The 21,845-nt window shown below is 37.1% G+C and overlaps 1 protein-coding gene across 1 annotated transcript in view; it reads left to right on the plus strand.

Annotated features, from left to right (window-relative positions):
- The first annotated feature begins 2,144 nt into the window (after nucleotides 1-2,144).
- LOC134658853 (ryanodine receptor) overlaps nucleotides 2,145-21,845 on the plus strand; it is a 245,694-nt gene continuing 225,993 nt past the window's right edge. Inside the window, exon 1 of the mRNA XM_063514524.1 lies at nucleotides 2,145-2,349. The gene's annotated coding sequence lies outside the window, so the exon portion shown is untranslated. The remainder of the gene's footprint in view (nucleotides 2,350-21,845) is intronic.

Raw genomic sequence — 21,845 nt, forward strand, 5'->3', positions numbered from 1 at the left:
TTCATTTTCACAATATGTACTTACTTTTAAAATATCATATTTTCATATTTTGTGATCAAGTCTGTATGCAATATTGAAATAGAAAATATACCTATTGTTGATAAAAATAGCATAGGTAACATAATTATTTATTTGTTATAATAACTGCTTATCATATTATTACATAGCAAGGTTATTTTTAAAATTGTTACTTTCAACTGTGATTTTACGGTGATATTTGGATGGTCTTTATTATTTGTTCCTTTCTCGTGCTGTACATATAATAGTAGTTTATGTGACTGCTACATAATTTTGTATGAAAACGAGGAAGTCTAAAGGATTCATAATTTTTAAAAGTTGCTGAACAAATGTTGGTCGGTTTGAGGAGTACAGCCTACAGTTTAATTTATTGCTCCTGTTATAGGAAGCACCCTGTATAACATGGAAATTATCATTATAATAAAAATTAGCTTCAACTGTATGATAGTTGTAAAATATATTATTATGTATAGATTCCCCTCTTGCGTTAAACTATAATCTGCCATTTTGTTACATAAAATAAAGTATTTATTTATACCCTGTTTGAGTTATTTTATTTTATACATTTGCCTTTGAGCTTGAGGCTTAAAATATTAACTTTAATGTAGGCATATTGTAAATTAAAAATGTTAAAAATAATTTAAAATTGACATAGCCTACCATCTAATGAATGTTATTTATTATTAATGTTTGTTTATTACTAATTATATTTAAAGAATACTACAGAATATTTGGATATTCAGTATAAGAAGAAATATATTTACTTCCAAGTGTTTGGTTTTTTTTTAATATGTGTAAGATGTAGATTAAATATCACTTAAAAGCCTAAAAAGAGGTCAATAAAAAATCATAGAACATGACCCCTTTTCATTTGGTTTGCTGTGTAAAATTCGTTTGATTTAACTTTTACAATTTTAAATTACTATGAAGAAATGGTATCCTGAAGATGTTGATGTTAAAATAATATAGGCTACACAAAGTATATTCTGTAGGACGAAAATTGAATTAAGTATTCTTGTAATATCGACGAACATATGACGTATGGTGGTATGAATATTTTAATACTTACTTCTAGTATGTCCTTGACCGTCTGTTAGTGCCGTTAATTTCAGTTCAGAAATAGTTTGTAACGATTTATTCAAAGAAAAACTAGAGAACTCCCTGTACATTCTTATATACTAGCACCTTGTAGAACCTCAACTAGTCAAAGGCAACAACTTATCACATTAGTCTAAAATAGCGGTTCTCGAACTTTTTTGGCGACGGAACCCTTTTGGAAAGCAAAATTTTTGGCGGAGCCTCAAATTAAAAATGTTCGTTCGTCAAATTAACTGTGGACTGTGGACCAGAGATATAAGAGAGCTGGTTGTTGATTTGTTTTCCCTTATTCTCGCGTAGCCCCTGCCTGCAGATGCTTTGCGGGGCCCTACGGGTCCGCAGAGCATACTTTGAGAATGGCTGGTCAAAAAAATAATGATTTTGACGAGTATCGAAATTTTGTTTGAGTTTATATTTGAAATTAAAGGAACTTTAGTTTATACAGAAGACAAATTGTGCCTAACAATAAAAACTCAAGCTTTGATTGATGGCTCTAAATAGTCTCTCTCTAAAACGGACTTGCCTACCGAGGGTTCCGTACTTTTAAGTATTTTTTGTTATAGCGGCTACAGAAATACATCATCTTAGAAAATTTCAACTGTCTAGCTATCACGGTTCATGAGATACAGCCTGGTGACAGACAGACGGACAGTGGAGTCTTAGTAATAGGATCCCGTGATGATGAAGATGAGTTGGGCTCAGGTCACTTCAAAAATTAAACTATTGATATTGCTAAATGGTCACATGGTTACATCAATTCGGTACATAGAAATGACAGAAAGTCTCCCGGGATTATCTGAAGCCGATTGCGAAAACCTAATTAATTTAAACAGATTAATCCCCGGGAACTCTTTGCATTTGTTCAGTCAAAATAATAGTACCGGCCAACCACAGTCATTAGAGCTTTTACCAAGCACCCGCCCAAGCCAAACGTAACGTTAACAAATACTAAATACTGTTTTCAAGTAGCTCTATAGATACTGGTTGTCGAGCGCCCAGCGAATTTAAATTTAGAAACAGCCGTGCGTGTTTCTGTTCTAATTTCAAACGGTCCGGCGGCCGAGCAGGCCGGACTTTCGAAAATCGAATTCTTTTTTTATTTTTTCGATTGGAAAGGCCACTAGAACTTTAAAAAGTTGTGTTTGTATTGTGGACTGGTGAAGTGAAAATGTGTGACCATTGTGTACAACGCTAGAGGATAATAAGGATTTTTATGCGTGATTCACGCATGTGGTAAGTGTTTTAATCTTTTTCATATATTTTGTAATATTCCTCATAGTTTAATAGATGCATCAAAGACTACTCTGATTTTGGTTGTAACCTTGTTAAAATTATGATAGAGTTGATGCGGAATATAACTGTCCCGTTGACAATTAGTAGGTGTATGACAAATGTATGAATTTGCATCTTATTTGAGTCAAAGTATCGAAAGTGTTAAAGAAAAAAACACGGTTCGAATAAGTCTTTCTAGAATATACAAGGAATTTTTTTGTTTACGTACATTCAGTTATTGAATGACGGAAATAGAATAATGCTTTATTTGTTAGGTATATTTATTACGATTATATAACGTTCTAAACCCATTTGTTTCCAAGGTAATAATATAAATTCGCAATTGATACATGGTGCGTTTTGTGCCAAGTACAAATACTGGCTAGCTATAAAAAGGTCGGCTATATTCGTCAAACAGGGCTTTAGGCGCCAATTTCGAACATTCTTAGTATATTCACCCTATATGCATGCAATTGTATACCTTGTTCTTATGCTATAAGGTTCAAAGTAGAATGTATTTTCAAATCTACTTATGGCGGAATGCCTGTGGAATGTTCTAGTGTAAGTACTTATTTAAGAGCCATTAAAAGTGAAGTTACACTTAAGTGTGGGTCGTATTAATAGAAAGTCCTAAAGATTGATGGGATGAAGTTTCAGTCACAGCGTTAATCGAAGTTCGCAAATTGCGGGCATTTTTCTCTGTCACTCTAATTACGCCTTCTTTCGAGTAAAAGAAAGAGAAAGATCCCCGCAATTTGCGAAGTTCGGTTTTTGCAGTAGCCCCTCTGGCCACTGATATTCGTACGAATATTCGGAAATCGTGCTAATGTTTGACACAACGATTAGCAAATACGGAGCGCGAATGTTCAATTTAAAAATATTTATTTGCATAAATACTGGTACAAAACAGGTGGCATACAAAGTTTTCATTATCATTCCTTCATTATTATTTGTTTTGACAATTATATAGGAGGCATCGTGAAGTTTCGATGTTCGCGTCTTTTTATGTGTGTCAAATTGACAGAACATGGAAAACAAAAACATTCTGATCATCATTCGCGAGTTTAGTCAATCCTACACCTGTCTGGTTCGCGCATTTGCAGTAATCTCAATTACGGGCAATACAGTGTTTCTAATTATTTGGTTAGACTGTGTTAAATTTTAAAACAAGCCATAGAATATAGCAGAAGATCAAAAATCGTCTGTCTATCATATTCAGAAATGTAAAGAACACCGCTCGTAAGCGAAACTTTGGTGTCCAAAACGTTTGCGGCATTTCCGAGATAGACCTTTGCATCTATGGATGCTAGTCTCACATACCTTGCGAAAACGTATTCTCACTCCTTAAAAAAAGGGGGGGGGGGATACGGAACGGAACGGATTTGAGGTACGGAACCCTTCTTCTTCAACCTAGCGTTTTCCCGGCCTAGCGCCAGGGTCCGCTTTCCTGCTCAGTCTTCTCCACTTTGCCCGGTTTTCGGAATCCTCAGGTGTGAGATTGTTCTCTTGCATGTCCGCTGTCACGACGTCCAGCCAGCGCTTCTTAGGCGTACCGCGGATCTAGGACCTTGGACAGTGGACGGAATCCTAAAAACCCTAAGAAAAAAAAGGGTTTCCCCTGACATTTCAGGATTTTTGGTGATTTGTCAGGATTTCTGGGGGACTTAGCGATTGTAGGGTTTTGTAAAAAGCTCAACTAGCCACAAGAAACTAGCTAAAAATTTCGGATTTTAAAATCTTGGAAGTCTCAGTATTTTTAGGGTGTTGTGCAGACTTTTGTCGATGTTTTTTAAAACCCCCTTTTAAGCATTCCAAAATAAACAAGGTACATAAATAAAGCGCTTAGTATCGAAAGTAATCATAACAAAATAAAATCGTCGTCGCCTCATGGTCGTTAGTGTCATGCATGAATAACACAGGTCTAATATTAGACAAGTTACCGCAGGTGGCTCCAATACATATCTGCCGGGCTAGCTCATGATTGGTGCGACAGTATACCCATCTTTTTCTAACTATGTTAATAAAAGACGGACGGGTAGTCTATCTCGCCTTGCCGCGAGATACTGTCGCGCCAATCATGTGCTAGAGGACGAGCCTGCAGATAAATTTTAAACACCAAGAGCCATATAAAAACCGGCCAAGTGCGAGACGGACTCGCGTTCCAAGGGTTCCGTGCATTAAGTCCGACTCACGCTTGACTGCACATTTCTAATAAGTTTTCCTGTCATCTATAGTTAAATAACTATTTTTTGTATTTTTTTCAAAATTTTAGACCCAGTAGTTTCGGAAATAAATTTTACACCGAGTAGTTTCGAAGATAAATTTTAGACCCAGTAGTTTCGGAGATAAAGGGGGGGGGGGGGGGGCGGACAGACAGACAGGCAGACGCACGAGTGATCCTATAAGGGTTCCGTTTTTTCCTTTTGAGGTACGGAACCCTAAAAAGCGGTAAAATGTAAGAAAAACATCCACGTAACTAATTATAATGAAAATGAACATTACATGTTCATTAATACCACTTTGTATGCAGACTGTACTCGCAGTAACTTTCACACAATCGTATCTGGTACAAGTGTTAAAATATAAATATCGACTTTACTTTAAGCGCGTTAAGGTTGAAATTCAGACTGAACATTAAACAGGATGCGTTTTATAATGAATAAAGGCAAGCAATGGTAATGCAATTGTAGTAAGCTCGTATCTTATATGGTGGTGCTATTGGAAATATAATTTTAGTGCGTGTACTTTAAGTTCAAATTTGAATGCGATATTAATTCTTGTTTCTTTGCTTTTAGAATTACTTGTTTATGAGCTTTTTATTACTTTTAACCCTTTCGCTTTACATTTAAATTAGAAAGAAATTAAACATTATCAGCGTAAGTGGAGACTAGCAATGCGAGTAAAAGCCCTAACCCGGGATTAACCGGTTAAACCGTTAACCCAGTGTCAAATTGAACTGGTAACCATGGTAACTCCAGGTTTAACCGGTTAACCCCGGGTTAGTGAATGGTGCAAGTGGCCCTTAATCGTGTTACATATTCTTGTACCTACTTCAAGACGAGGTCTTTCGTTTAGTTCCTTCTATTTTGGTAGTCGATTGAATATGTAGGTTGTACAAAAATAATCGTCAAAAACCTAATTAGCATTACTAAAAAGAAAAACGTTTGAAAAACGATTAACTTGACTACGTTTTTTTTCCCTTACAAAATCTTTTAAAAGAATAGGCAATGTTACTCGCACCATAAAACAAATCGATTGACTCCACATTTGCCAAAATTGGCTTAGCAATTTTGATGCTACTACAGTAAACACACTATACGACAACGACATACGAAGCAATCAAACACACATACAGGATGGCCCAAAAACACGTTGACAAAAAACTACTTATAATTATTTTACTTAAACAAAACGTATTATTTTCCTTTAAACACCCTTCTCTTTGTAGATGGTTAAATACTAATATATTTTATGAAATCTAAAACGTTAAACTAAATTTACCTACAAAAAAAATATCTAGCGCAAAATTGGTCCCAAATCTCCTTTCAGTTGCTCCATATTAGAAACCACGACCTTATTTTATAAATATTTCAAGCTTTTAGAGTTATTTAATAAAACTCCCGGCCCTTTTGGGAATCCCTGGAATTCCGGGTATTTTTTACCCACTAGCAACCCTAAAGCACAAGATCATAGAAAACAAATAGATATGCCACTTTAGAATAAACAATTTGTCTCAAGTTGAAGCTACATGACAGCTATAAAGCCATTGAGTTTTACGTTTGGTACTAGTAGCTTATAATTATATTTTACAAATATATAAATAAATAAAAATACAACTGTACCTATATTTCTTAGGATATGGTACAAAGATGGTCAAATTACAATAAGTGCGTCATATTCTGTCTCTATCGGTGTAAGTTTACCTAAAAATAATAAAGTTTCTATACCTTCTTAATTATTGCTAACATATACATACTTACCTACTTTCTGGGAACAATTTTTTCTTAAGGGGCCCACTGATTAACAGACCGCCGGACGGTATCGGCCTGTCAGTTAGAACAAAAATTTGACAGTTCCGAACAACTGACAGGCCGATACCGTCCGGCGGACTGTTAATCAGTGGGCCCCTTAAATTAAACGCTAAAATAATCTCGATCTATATTTTAATGTGAATGACAAATGTAACTCCATCTGTCTCTGTTTCTCGGAACGGCGTTTTAATGTTAAGCCCTTCCTACACGGTCGCCGACAAGCCTTCTAACCGTCTGACCTTGGTCTGACCTTGGTCAGTTTTGGTCAAATTTTGTTGGAAACAACTGTCTACACGGTCCGTCCAGACCAAGGCCACGCGGTCTGAGGGGCTTGTCGGCGACCGTGTAGCAAGGGCTTTATTATTTCATTTAGTAAGGATTAATTTTGTATGAGAACTTCCTATGTTTGATATGTTTTGGTATTTTAGAGAAAGGTATTTAAAAAACGCTTACTTCTGCTGCCTCAAATTTTAAAAACATGCTTTAAAAATTTTTTTATTTATTTATTCATAACAAAGAAACATGTAGTAGTTAAAGTGTCATTCTATGGAACTTGCTAACTATGTAAACCAAGGTCACTAGTAGATTCATCATTTAGAGACAATTTCAATATGGCGGTTTGTTTACATAGTAAGATCCATAGAATGACACTTTAAGTAGCAATACTCATATAACTTTTCCTGGAAATAGGTATTAAGTATTGGTTTAAAAATCAATATTGTACACCACACCATAATTACATTTCAGAATACTTATATGACTTAAATACATTCCGATTTTGAGTCATCCCGTACTTGAGCTTTTTTATAAGAGAGCGTCATATCTGCTGCTTCACGTAATCCGTGCCTTTATAGCCTTGCAGTAGTTCCCCTTCAGTAGCCTGCGGCATTTCGAACCCTCATGACGTTCGCGCGTTCCATTTTCAAAAAACGTTCGAATTTTAAAATTAAACGAAATAATAACTGTATTTTCACCAATTGGGGAATTATTTAAGTGATTTTGTGAAGTGAAGTGATTTTTGGTTGTTGTGTGTGTTTTTTGTATATGGAATGTCAGAAAGGTTAGTTTTTGCGTGTTTGTTGTCAATTTATCATGTCATTTGGAAGTTTTTGTCTCATAAATTTTATGTGGGTGAATGTGTGCAGTTGGGTGGTACTAGATTTATTTGAGGTTAATATTTCTATGCATGTAAATGCATAGGTACAGTTAAATATTTTATTGTGCTTACTTAAATCTAAACACAGAACAAAGAAGATTTGCGAAGGCGAGCTTATATCTATAAGGGATTTCTTCTAGTTAACCCTTGAGCAATTTCGATGTTTCTTTATTGTTCGTAGCTTATTTGTGTTTCTAATTATTAAACGAAATAAATATAGTAACAATAAATATCTTGGATAAAACATTACGGTCCTTTTCGTGTGTTGTAAATAGAATGATTTATTCATATTGCTTGCTATTAAATTTTCCAGATACATAGCTTATTAAAATAATTAAAGTAAAGTAATTATTACTTAGGTTGTAACGTGTGGTACAAGAAACTATACAGGGTAAATATTTAATAGGTTCTAATTACCGTCATTATTGTAGGTGCCTGAATATTTTACACAAAAAGACGAAGCATTTTCTTTGTCAACAAATTGTGTTATTGTAATATTTAATATGAGAAAAATTAATACCTACATCACTTACCTACTTATAAAATAAACTCCGTTACATTCTTAAATCAAATAATAACAACGAAAAGAAGTTTGATCTTATTATGTGTTAACCATTTTTTTACTTGGTATAGTTTGTCAAAGGACTGTCTCATTTCAAACATAGACAGTGATAATCATACTATCTTTGTCTTACACTAGTACTAGCACCTAAAAGAAAAGGATGAGTATAGTTTTTTTGGTTCTTATTTACTGACAAATTGGTTTGACCAACTATATAACATTTATCACAATTTCTTTCCCCCGTAACCCGTAATGGTCTGAAACACAATCGCTTAATTGCATTGAAGTGTGTTCGTGTTACTAATAACAGTAATAACTTAGTGAAATAATTGCAATTACGTTGAACATGAGTTTTCCAAAGCTCACATTTGGTCACTATTACATATTCAGCTGTTTAAGTAGCCAAAAAATGCTTTCTTTGTCTTCAAAGAAAGCATTTTTTTGGTTCTTGCCTGCTAGTACAAAGAAAACATCGAAATCTGAGTTTTTTAGGGTTCCGTAGCCAAATGGCAAAAAACGGAACCCTTATAGATTCGTCATGTCTGTCTGTCCGTCTGTCCGTCTGTCCGTCTGTCCGTCTGTCTGTCCGTCCGTATGTCACAGCCACTTTTCTCCGAAACTATAAGAACTATACTGTTGAAACTTGGTAAGTAGATGTATTCTGTGAACCGCATTAAGATTTTCACACAAAAATAGAAAAAAAACAATAAATTTTTGGGGTTCCCCATACTTCGAACTGAAACTCAAAAAATTTTTTTTCATCAAACCCATACGTGTGGGGTATCTATGGATAGGTCTTCAAAAATGATATTGAGGTTCCTAATATCATTTTTTTCTAAACTGAATAGTTTGCGCGAGAGACGCTTCCAAAGTGGTAAAATATGTGTCCCCCCCCCTGTAACTTCTAAAATAAGAGAATGATAAAACTAAAAAAAATATATGATGTACATTACCATGTAAACTTCCACCGAAAATTGGTTTGAACGAGATCTAGTAAGTAGTTTTTTTTATACGTCATAAATCGCCTAAATACGGAACCCTTCATGGGCGAGTCCGACTCGCACTTGGCCGCTTTTTTATTTGTTCCTTATTTTCCTTAATTTTTCCATTACTGACCCCATTTTACTCACCCTGTATACTTAAATCGTTCACTATACATATTCAGCTGTTATAGACATGTAGGCATATAAACTAGTTAATATCTACAAAACTGAATGAAATACACAGGCAAACTTATCCCTAAAAGGGATCTCAATTAGTTAACGTTCTGCTTCTACTGTTTTCTCTCTTTATTCAAAAATAAACGGTAATCTATATTCAAATCAATATTAAAAGTAGAACTGCATTTTAAAATTTAAATTACAGTTTCATCTTAGTTTGTAAAATTCAATAAAAAAACCACTTTCTTATGGTGATGAAGTAAAGATAGACAGAATACATTCGATTATCCGAACAAAATGTAAGACTTATTTATTATACAACGATAAATTATATGTAAGGTTTAATTTGCCTTGCAAAAGTTACATACAAATAAATGCTTTCATTAAATAGCCTACTGCTACAGTGAAAAACATCACAATATGAGTTTTCAAATTTTTTGTACCTAATTTTTATAAAATTTTCCATTACTGATCCCATTTTACTCACCCTGTATACTTTGCTTTACTAACATCGACTTAAAATGCAAATGCAAGCGCAGGTGTCCACCAATCTCCTAAATCTCACTATATCGTTCGACCGATCTTTTTGGGCCATTCGGCTGGAGAGATACTCGCTATCCGTTGCTATAGCTAGCGCGCTCTATGGGGTATAGAGTGACCTACTTGTCGGGTTAAAAATAAAAAAAAGTTAAAAGCTATTAAAGAGTTTAGTGCCAGTTTTGCTGCGTGGAGTTTTTTTTTGTTGCAGTTTGCAATTTAAAATTGCAAATACTTCTGATTTTAAGTCGATTTATTTAATCTTTATTGTACAAAATACAACCATGTACAAATGACGGACTTAAGGGGATCCCCCACGCCAATGACCTTCAATCTGAATCCCTTAGTTTTCTAATGTTTTTTGTAGCTTATCAATCTTATCATATTAACAGCAACGGCTTTAAGCAGTATAGTATCCCATATTTACTTCAAAGTTCAGTCTTCGAGATATTTGGCATCAAAGTTGAAAAAATGTAGGCCAAAAAACTGGTTTTCTGGCCATACCTTTTGTGTTAATTAGTTTAAAATTATAAAATCCTCGATAAATTTAGAGACGCCATAGACGAACCCAAGCGCGAAGCGCTGGTGGCCTAGCGGTAAGAGCGTGCGACTTGCAATCCAGAGGTCGCGGGTTCGAACCCCGGCTCGTACCAATGAGTTTTTCGGAACTTATGTACGAAATATCATTTGATATTTACCAGTCGCTTTTCGGTGAAGGAAAACATCGTGAGGAAACCGGACTAGTCCCAATACGGGCCTAGTTTACCCTCTGGGTTGGAAGGTCAGATGGCAGTCGCTTTCGTAAAAACTAGTGCCCACGCCAATTACTGGGATTAGTTGCCAAGCGGACCCCAGGCTCCCATGAGCCGTGGCAAGATGCCGGGACAACGCGAGGAAGATGATGAGACGAACCCTAATATGTAGATTTAAGATCAACTAGATACGCAAAAACTGTTTTTTTAGACAATGTTTAAAAAAATCCCAAAAAATAAGCATTTATTTCATTCAAAACCCGGTCGACAAAAATGGAGATAAAAGACTGTAGAACTGATAGCCGTTTGCCTTATAATTCTATCTGTGGTGCAAAAGTAGGAGATACGATTCAAAACTTGTCAAAAATCGCTGATTAATGTTAAATGGCAGAACGTAGCCAACATTTTCTAATTTATCGAAAATGAGTCTATAAATCACTTTTCATGACAATACATACAATACAACATTGTTCAGATGTTTGTGAATACCCCGGCCGCCCTAATATATCTGATGGAGACTGTTCCAATTTGTTTTATCTATCAATCAATATTAACGAAAGCATGAATCCCAAAATAAACAAATTACTAACGTCGGGAACTTATCTACACTTAAGGGCATTGAAAACTGGCCCTTCCTTTGAACATTTTCTTACAAATTGTCCCGTTTTTCCTGGTGTTGGGTGTACATCCTTGAGTCAATATTTCGTCTAGACGACAGTGTGTTGGTGTTTATTGGAAGAAATGTAAATACATATATATAGTGTGTCAAAAGACTGTCTTATTTCAAACTTAGACAGTGAGAATCATACTATCTTTGTCTTACACTAGTACTAGCACCCAAAAGAAAAGGATGAGTATAATTTTTTTTGTTCCTAATTTACTGACAAATTGGTTTAACCATCTATAGGTAAGTATGTACTAGAAATTAGTAGAATTGTGTGAATTACCATACCTACGGAATAAGAGTTAAAAAAGCGGCCAAGTGCGAGTCGGACTCGCCCATGAAGGGTTCCGTATTTAGGCGATTTATGACGTATTAAAAAAAAACTACTTGCTAGATCTCGTTCAAACCAATTTTCGGTGGAAGTTTACATGGTAATGTACATCATATATTTTTTTTTAGTTTTATCATTCTCTTATTTTAGAAGTTACACACATTTTACCACTTTGGAAGTGTCTCTCGCGCAAACTATTCAGTTTAGAAAAAAATGATATTAGAAACCTCAATATCATTTTTGAAGACCTATCCATAGATACCCCACACGTATGGGTTTGATGAAAAAAAAATTTTGAGTTTCAGTTCGAAGTATGGGGAACCCCAAAAATTTATTGTTTTTTTTTCTATTTTTAACCGCCTTCAAAAAAAAGGAGGTTCTCAGTTTGACCCGTATGTATGTATGTATGTATATTTGTTCGCGATTATCTCGCGTTTGGCTGAACCGATTTTGATGCGGTTTTCAGAAAAGTGTTTCTTATATTCTGGAGAAGGTTTTAGTATACATGGATCTGAGCTGATGCTGAACCCTGGCTGTACCTAGTGGAACTCGGGTTTGGTGCAACATAGGCTCACGCTGTTTTGGTCATCCGACACGCCTTGATGAGCACTTGGGAGAGCAGTACCCAAGATAGAGCTGATGCTGAACCCTAGATGTACCTAGTGGAACACGGGATGTACCTAGTGGAACTCAGGTTTGGTGCAACATAGGCCCACGCTATTTTGGTCATGCGTCACATCTTGATGAGCCTTTGGGAGAGCAGTACCCAAGATAGAGCTGATGCTGAACCCTGGCTGTACCTAGTGGAACTCAGGTTTGGTGCAACATAGGCCAACGCTATTTTGGCCTTCCGTCACACCTTGATGAGCATTTGGGAGAGCAGTACCCAAGATAGAGCTGATGCTGAACCCTGGCTGTACCTAGTGGAACTCAGGTTTGGTGCAACATAGGCCCATGCTATTTTGGTCATCCTCCACATCTTGATGAGCACTTGGGAGAGCAGTACCCAAGATAGAGCTGATGCTGAACCCTGGCTGTACTTAGTGGAACTCAGGTTTGGTGCAACATAGGCCCACGCTATTTTGGTCATCTATCACATCATGATCAGCACTTGGGAGAGCAGTACCCAAGATAAAGCTGATGCTGAACCCTGGCTCTACCTAGTGGAACTCAGGTTTGGTGCAACATAGGCCAACGCTATTTTGGCCATCTGTCACATCTTGATGAGCACTTGGGAGAGCAGTACCCAAGATAGAGCTGATACTGAACCCTGGCTCTACCTAGTGGAACTCAGGTTTGGTGCAACATAGGCCAACGCTATTTTGGCCATCCGTCACATCTTGATGAGCACTTGGGAGAGCAGTACCCAAGATAGAGCTGATGCTGAACCCTGGCTGTAGGTACCTAATGGAACTCAGGGTTGGTGCAACATAGGCCCACGCTATTTAGGTCATCCGTCACATCTTGATGAGCACTCGGGAGAACAGTACCCGAAATAGAGCTGATGCTGAACCTTGGCTGTACCTAGTGGAACTCAGGTTTGGTGCAACATAGGCCCACGCAATTTTGGTCATCCGTCACATCTTGATGAGCACTTGGGAGAGCAGTACACAAGATAGAGCTAATGCTGAACCCTTGCTGTGCCTAGTGGAACTCAGGTTTGGTGCAACATAGGCCCACGCTATTTTGGTCATCTGTCACATCTTGATGAGTTTGATGTTTGTTCGTGATTATCACGCGTTTGGCTGAACCGATTTTGATGCGGTTTTCAGAAAAGTGTTTGTTACATTCCGGAGAAGGTTTTAGTGTACAGTACATGGATGGTTTGAAAAATCAATTGGACCCGGTAGGTGGCCATGCTATCGGTATACCTACCAACAAATTTATGTAGCTGAAACCGATTTAGATAAAATAGTGGGAGTGGGACTGGGAGTCGGACTCGGACTGGGACTGGGAATGGGAGTGGGCGTGGGAGCAATATACATACAAATCGTTTAGCACCAAAACGTCATATTATGTTGTGTCGCGATTATCATCGAGTTAGGCCATAACCAACATTAGTAGGTAGTTACTAGCCCAAAACTAAATGGAGAGCCTAACAAACTAGTATTTTAGCCCAAAACCTAACATAAATGAAGTACCTACCTATAGTACCTATCACTAAAAAGTAAAAAATAAAATAAAATAAATAAAAAATAATTAAAAAATTAAAATTAAACAAAAATAAAACCAAAATAAAATAACCTAATAATAATATCTTTTTTAAAAAAAGGGAACCGCCTTCAAAAAACCAACCCACTGAAAAGTACAAAATAATTTTTATATGGCACCCCTTTACGTGTCCAGTCCCTATCCCGTCGTAAAGCAAATTTTTGCCAAAAAGTAACGAATACCTAATAATAAGAAAATTAATAATCATCCGGGTAATTACTTAGTTTTTGAAGGCGGTGCCAAACCAACAAAAACAGTCTTTACTACCAATCAGAAATAAAATACGTGTACGTAGTACCTACAAGAACTAAATTAATGAGTAAACTAAGTATGTCTTCAAAAATTTTGGTTTGGCACCGACTTCAAAAACTAAGTAATTACCCGGATGATTATTAATTTTCTTATTATTAGGTATTCGTTACTTTTTGGCAAAAATTTGCTTTACGACGGGATAGGGACTGGACACGTAAAGGGGTGCCATATAAAAATTATTTTGTACTTTTCAGTGGGTTGGTTTTTTGAAGGCGGTTCCCTTTTTTTAAAAAAGATATTATTATTAAGTTATTTTATTTTGGTTTTATTTTTGTTTTTGTGTGAAAATCTTAATGCGGTTCACAGAATACATCTACTTACCAAGTTTCAACAGTATAGTTCTTATAGTTTCGGAGAAAAGTGGCTGTGACATACGGACGGACAGACAGACGGACAGACGGACAGACAGACAGACATGACGAATCTATAAGGGTTCCGTTTTTTGCCATTTGGCTACGGAACCCTAAAAATAACCGAAAATTTCCATTTAACGCATACACTGCCAAAGTTTTCGTAACGCTACGCTCGTAGCCGATCTCATCGTTTTCCCGCTTTGAAGAGAAAATTTACGAACAGACAACCCGCCCGGCACTCAATTATGTCATTCGGAATATTCAGATATCGTGCATTTCATTCGTTCTTGTCCGAAAATGTATTGGCGTGAACGAGAGGCACAAATATCATTCTGATGTCAGTGTATCTTACTTCATCATCATCATTAGCTGCCCACTGCTATGGGTCTCTATTGTTTCCCAAATAGTTTTAATCCATAATGTATTGTTTGCCCGCATTTTCGTCAGTCATAATTCATTTGGTTCAGAAACGCGTCCCTTTTCAGGATTGCCATAAAACAAACCTAACCTAACCTATCTATAGGATAACCTAACGAAAATCCTGAAATGTTAACGGTTTCAGTTTTATGACTAATGATAATATGACAAACAATACATTATGACTTAAAACTTGATGGGAAACAAAGGGACCCCGTATTAAACGTTACTTCATTTAAATGTATCGTTGTATACTGAAACCAAATAAATCACTTGTATACAAATTTCCAATAAATACCCATTTTTATTGCACCGTAGTGTACAATAAATTCAATTTCTCAACTGTTCTATTCCAGTACATAAATGCATGCAAAGTAACTATGGGCCCGATTCGGATTTTGTTAGACATCTGTTAGATATCTATTAGACATAACCAATATACGACAACGATATTTCTAAGATCTAGCCTGTCATATTTGACATTTCCGCGATTCTGGAGATAGTCTTGAACGATTTTCACAATACAAATACAAATACAAATAATTTATTGAGAAAAGTATAGTACAGTGGTTGCTCTTAAAGACTAATCATTTATAAAGACAAGTGATTTACAAATGCCTGAACTAGGATTCCCTGTGTTTCAGGCAGCAAAGGACAATATTAATTATTTATTACTTATTCACTTAATTATAAACTATAGGTATGGTACACAATATAAGTCTTATTACCTAAACAAAAAGTGGATTCTTAAGTTCCATTAAATATCAGAGTACAGTAGGTAATCATTTTACGACTATTAGTAGGTTATCTGTATCATCGTACGTCATCTTTTGAAGGGCGTTGCTATTAAGACGTGTCTTATTGGTGTTAAGTAAAATTGCTTGCTGGACATTTTTGGTCAGGTACAGCATACTATTTTCTGCATCAGCAGAATTATAAACGGGGCCAAAGTCAATATTGCGTAAATCATCTCCAAGTTTGTTTATATTTAAACAGCGACGAACATGATGTTTGCAGGTTTCCACATCGCATGCTTTAGACTCTGATACAGAGAAACTATCTAGGTCAGAAAATATGCTATTGTTCATAGGGAGTTAAACTAATGAAAGTGAATGAAGTGCTATAGAAATATGTGAAAAGTTAGCGCTCCTAGGCGCCTTCATAATCTATAGAGTTTAAATACCTTTTTTCGGCCATTTTTCTAGCTGGGCAGTCGGCTTCGCCTGTTTGGTGGTTGCATGGTTTCTTGTAGTACGAGCATGTTGCACATTTTGGTGCTTCGTCCTTTTTTGTGCATTCCTTAAATGAGTGACCCGCTTCGCCGCAGTGGCCGCAGATGTGAGTCTCCATTTTGCAGGTCTTCGCTGCATGATTGTAAAGCTGACATTTGAAACAGCGCGTCACAAAGGTGAAATCCCTAACAGGGCACGATGACCAAAATGTCTGAAACGTCTCGTTATGTATTTTTAGATCTCAAAACGATTTTAAAACGATCTTAATACGATAATTTAACGTAAAAGTGACATTGGTTGCCCGAATTAAGCTGCAAAAGATATCTAGTTGAAATCTAAACTACAAGGTATCTAGAACGGATCTTGTTTTCCGAATACCGCGGTGAAACTTGTATACAGATTTCCATGAAAATTACCCGCTTTTAATTGCACCGTAGTGTACAATAAATTCAATTTCCCAACTGTTCTATTCCAATTTCCAATACATAAATGCATTGCAGAGTAACTATATTTGACTTTCCACTCGATTCTCCCCGTAGCGCCGCGACGTGCTACGCTGTACACCGCTCGTAGCTCGTAGCACTTGAAGCCTTGGCTAAATCAAATGTAGAGGATTGAAAATATATCGCGGTATACAGTCACCATCAGATATATCGGAGCGCCCGAGGTGCTCAAAAATATCTGAACACGCACTCTAGCGCGTTGACAATAGAGGCGTGTTCAGATATTTGTGAGCGCGTTGGCCGCTCCGATATATCTGATGGCGACTGTACAATGTATTTTATACAACTGACAAATTTACAATCGGGCGGTGACTAAATTTATTTTCTTTACTAAGGGACCCTATTACTAAGACTCCGCCTCCGCTGTCCGTCTGTCCGTCCGTCTGTCTGTCACCAGGCTGTTTGTCATGGACCGTGATAGCTAGGCAGTTGAAATTTTCACAGATGATGTATTTTAGTTGCCGCTATAACAACAAATACTAAAAAGTACGGAACCCTCGACGGGCGAGTCCGACTCGCACTTGTCCGGTTTATTTATTTATGGTGTTGTTGTCCTCTCTCCATACTGCCAACAACTACCTACATTTTAAGGGGCCCACTGATTACCAGTCCGCCGGACGATATCGGCCTGTCAGTTAGAACAAAAAGTTGACAGTTCCGAACAACTGACAGGCCGATATCGTCCGGCGGACTGGTAATCAGTGGGCCCCTTTAAAACTCAAAAATGCGCATTTCCCCAGAGATAAGACCTAGCTAGATCGATTTTTCGCCCCGAAACCCCCCATATACCAAATTTCATCGAAATCGTTAGAGCCGTTTCCGAGATCCCCGAAATATATATATAAATAAATAAATATACAAGAATTGCTCGTTTAAAGGTATTAGATAGATTACCCTTATATATTCATTAGAACACCTACGTACACAAACATTACAAATATAACACAATATTCTCTTCAAAACGCCAGCTAACCTAAACATAATCGCAATGGCGACTGTACAATGTATTTTATACAACTGACAAATTTACAATCGGGCGGTGACTAAATTTATTTTCTTTACTAAGGGACCCTATTACTAAGACTCCGCCTCCGCTGTCCGTCTGTCCGTCCGTCTGTCTGTCACCAGGCTGTTTGTCATGGACCGTGATAGCTAGGCAGTTGAAATTTTCACAGATGATGTATTTTAGTTGCCGCTATAACAACAAATACTAAAAAGTACGGAACCCTCGACGGGCGAGTCCGACTCGCACTTGTCCGGTTTATTTATTTATGGTGTTGTTGTCCTCTCTCCATACTGCCAACAACTACCTACATTTTAAGGGGCCCACTGATTACCAGTCCGCCGGACGATATCGGCCTGTCAGTTAGAACAAAAAGTTGACAGTTCCGAACAACTGACAGGCCGATATCGTCCGGCGGACTGGTAATCAGTGGGCCCCTTTAAAACTCAAAAATGCGCATTTCCCCAGAGATAAGACCTAGCTAGATCGATTTTTCGCCCCGAAACCCCCCATATACCAAATTTCATCGAAATCGTTAGAGCCGTTTCCGAGATCCCCGAAATATATATATAAATAAATAAATATACAAGAATTGCTCGTTTAAAGGTATTAGATAGATTACCCTTATATATTCATTAGAACACCTACGTACACAAACATTACAAATATAACACAATATTCTCTTCAAAACGCCAGCTAACCTAAACATAATCGCAATTTTTAACTTTAAACTCTAGTAAATAAAGTACAAATTAGATTGTTACAGTACGTGCTATAGTTTATTAAACACCGAGGTAGATTTATAGGATCAACTGTAGTGCGTTGTCTGTAATATTAATAAACAGCAACATTCTTAACTGATCTGTAATGTACCTTAAGTCTTTGAAATAAGGCTTACCTACATAATGTCTGTGTAAAACTGTGTGGATGGTTGAACTTGCGCGTTAGTGAAAACTTGAAATTACACTATAATACGGCATACTGGATAAATACAGTAAGTAGGTTAAACTTTTATTATTATTATTATATTTTTTTGTACTGCAGACAATTGAAGTAGATATTTCTAAATTTTTACATGTGTCATCCCTATCAAGATTTGTAAAAAACGATATTATCTACCGCGAAATTATTTACGAAATTTACAATAAATAGCTACAACATATACCGTACAAGCTTTATTTAGGTCGATCTGTGTAAAAGAGCCCACTGATTACCAGTCCGCCGGACGATATTGGCCTGTCAGTTAGAACAAAAAGTTGACAGTTCCGAACAACTGACAGGCCGATACCGTCCGGCGGATTGTTAATCAGTGGGCCCCTTAAGATTGCCCCCAAATATTTATTATTCTTTTATTTCGCATTTCCGTAAGTGGGTGAAAAAGTTCAATTTTATCTAGCTGGCCTCAGTTCCCACGAGAAATATCTAATGAAACTGCTCGCTTAAAACTTATAACAGTTTAGGGGTTGTGTCTAGTTTTGTTTATTCGTAACTTAACGTCCGGTCCCAAGTCGAAATACTCGTATAAAATAGATAAAGCAACTTTATTGCCAGGTTTAAAATGTACTTTTTTGTAAGAATATGGAGCAATGGAGATTTATTTATATGACTAGAAATATGATTAATACCTATTATAAAGCGTATGCAGGGGATTAATTATATCGTATACCTTTAAACGAGCAATTCTTGTTTATTTATTTATATCTATATCGGTGATCTCGGAAACGGCTCTATTTCGATGAAATTTGGTATATGGGGGTTTTCGGGGGCGAAAAATCGATCTAGCAAGGTCTTATCTCTGGGAAAACGCACATTTTTGAGTTTTTATATGTTTTCCGAACAAAGCTTGGTCTCCCAGATATTAAAATTTAATGCAATGATTCGATTATGATCATTTTGTGAAATGCGCTGGCAATCGATATCTTTGTAACATTACCGACCGCGACGTGTTAAAAACGTTTAGTTTCGCAGCATATTAAAACAATCCTTACTTATACATATCTCGGCCGGAATAGGAATATTAGAAATTGCCAGCCTCGTATTTTAAAACGCCCTCGCTTTACTTGCCTGTTGTATCACACTCGGGGTACTAATTCCCTAGTACGTAATGAAGAAATCATTTTGGATGAAGATTTTCCTTTTAGGTACATGTATTTTCTACGTACACCTAACCAAGTAGCAAAGTAACTATCAACAACACTCGGCCATACCTTTCTGAAATTTTAATACCTCCTAGAGGCGTGTAGTTTAGGTACGCAATTAAATATCAATTATTAATGTGTTGTTCTAGAAATAGCGGCCATTATTCTTTTAAGGCCTGGCCAAACACACGGCGCGACGCAGCTAACAGGTTACCGACGTCAAACAGACTGCGTCCCGCCGGTATCACGCCCCGCGCCGCATCACCTGGGTCACATCAGTCGCATCGGACGTTAGGCAGCGAGCGGTGCGTAGTGCGAGCGCATGGCGCCGCGCCCCGCACCCGCGCGGCCGCGCCGCGTTCGCGCGCGCAATGAGGGCGTGTTGAGAGCGCGATCCGCGCGCGCCCTGTTTGAACAGGCATCACGCGGCGCTGTGTCACGCCGTGTGTTTGGCCAGGCCTTTACTGTGACGTGTTAATAGTTTGATCCGCGGTTTAATTGAATAACACGTGCGGTAACGTCTGTGTATTGCATTGCACTTGACTTCTTGCAGACTGAATCTTTGATTGGTTTAAAAACCTAATGAACAACTTCCAAAATATAACTTCCTACGCATACTTTTATTTTGCCGAATGACACTAACGGTAGTAACGGTTACCAACTTTGAGACAAAATGTTGTAACCGTGTGTTGTAAATGTACTAACAAGCGAATTTTAATTTTAATTATGTGATATGATATATGATGTCTATCCATATCTAATCCAGATCAAATGCATATCCTTTAATTAAAATTAGAATACGCCTGCAATTCACATGACAACCAGGAGGCTCCTGTAACTTTCGACATAGAGAAATATAGTAAGAGAGTGCTCCAGTTCAGTTTTGGTACCAAAAAGACTATTATTTTCATAGTCTACATCTAGCATCGAGTAGCGGAACTATCAGTACTGCTATTTGACAATAGATGTAGCGCCGACCGGAAAGTCTTATGCTCAACAACATACTCGTAGTCTTTTTGGTACCAAAACTGATACATGGAGTGAGCAATTATGTATTTTTTTTTCTATGCTTTCGATAAAAGACAGTTTTATTTTTCTGCGTGTGTAACACAAAGAGAAACTTACAGTTAAGTCTTATTTTACTGACTTAAGAATCTTAAAAGATTATAAACGAGCATTATAATCTTATCGCACCCAATTTTCCTCATCCAATTTACTTTTAATTTAATTCAAAAAAGAACTCTACCCTTCTACACTTAAGTGACCAAATCGCCTGTGCCACATTTCCTCAATTTGTAAACACTACCTGCTGTTGCAATTTAAGTCCTAAAAACATACGGTTAGAGTTGATTATTGCTTGTCGAGTAGAAAGTGATTCCCAAAGCTGTAAAGTTTCCGAGTTAATTTTCATAATATTAGAGAGACAATATTTAGGCTGTTTAGTGTTTGTATGGTGCCTTTGTGCTTTGAACAAAGACTTGTAGTTTCTGTTTTGTCTGTTGGGGCATAGAGAAAAAAATACATAGAGTGCTCACTCCATACATCAGTTTTAGTACCAAAAAGACTATTAGCATCTAGCATCGAGTAGCGGAACTATCAGTACTGCTACTTGACAATAGATGTAGCACCGACCGGAAAGTCTTATGCTGTTGAGATAAGACTTTCCGGTCGGTGCTACATCTATTGTCAAGTAGCAGTACTGATAGTTCCGCTACTCGATGCTAGATGTAGACACTGAAATTAATAGTCTGAACTGATGTATGGAGTGAGCACTCTTGTCTTACTATATTTCTCTATGGTTGGGGCCCTAGATTTGGAATCTACATATTAGGGCGCCTTACCATTGAGGCAGAGAAGAGGAGAAATGAGAGAAGACGTGCGGAAAATAAACAACTGACAGGCTGATATCGTCCGGCCACAGAATAAATAATATGGAGTACTAGGTACAGAAGACTCGCTCTCTAACAAAACGCGTCTGTTACGATCAGCACAGATATGGCCGCTACAGCGCCACGCCCGGCTTATGGCTTTCCCCAAAATTGGCGCCGAACGGATGTACTTTTAGCTACCTGTAGCAAAGCGACGAAATCGCGGA

The sequence above is a fragment of the Cydia amplana genome, chromosome 23 (assembly GCF_948474715.1).
Source record: "Cydia amplana chromosome 23, ilCydAmpl1.1, whole genome shotgun sequence".
Taxonomy (NCBI): Eukaryota; Metazoa; Arthropoda; class Insecta; order Lepidoptera; family Tortricidae; genus Cydia; species Cydia amplana.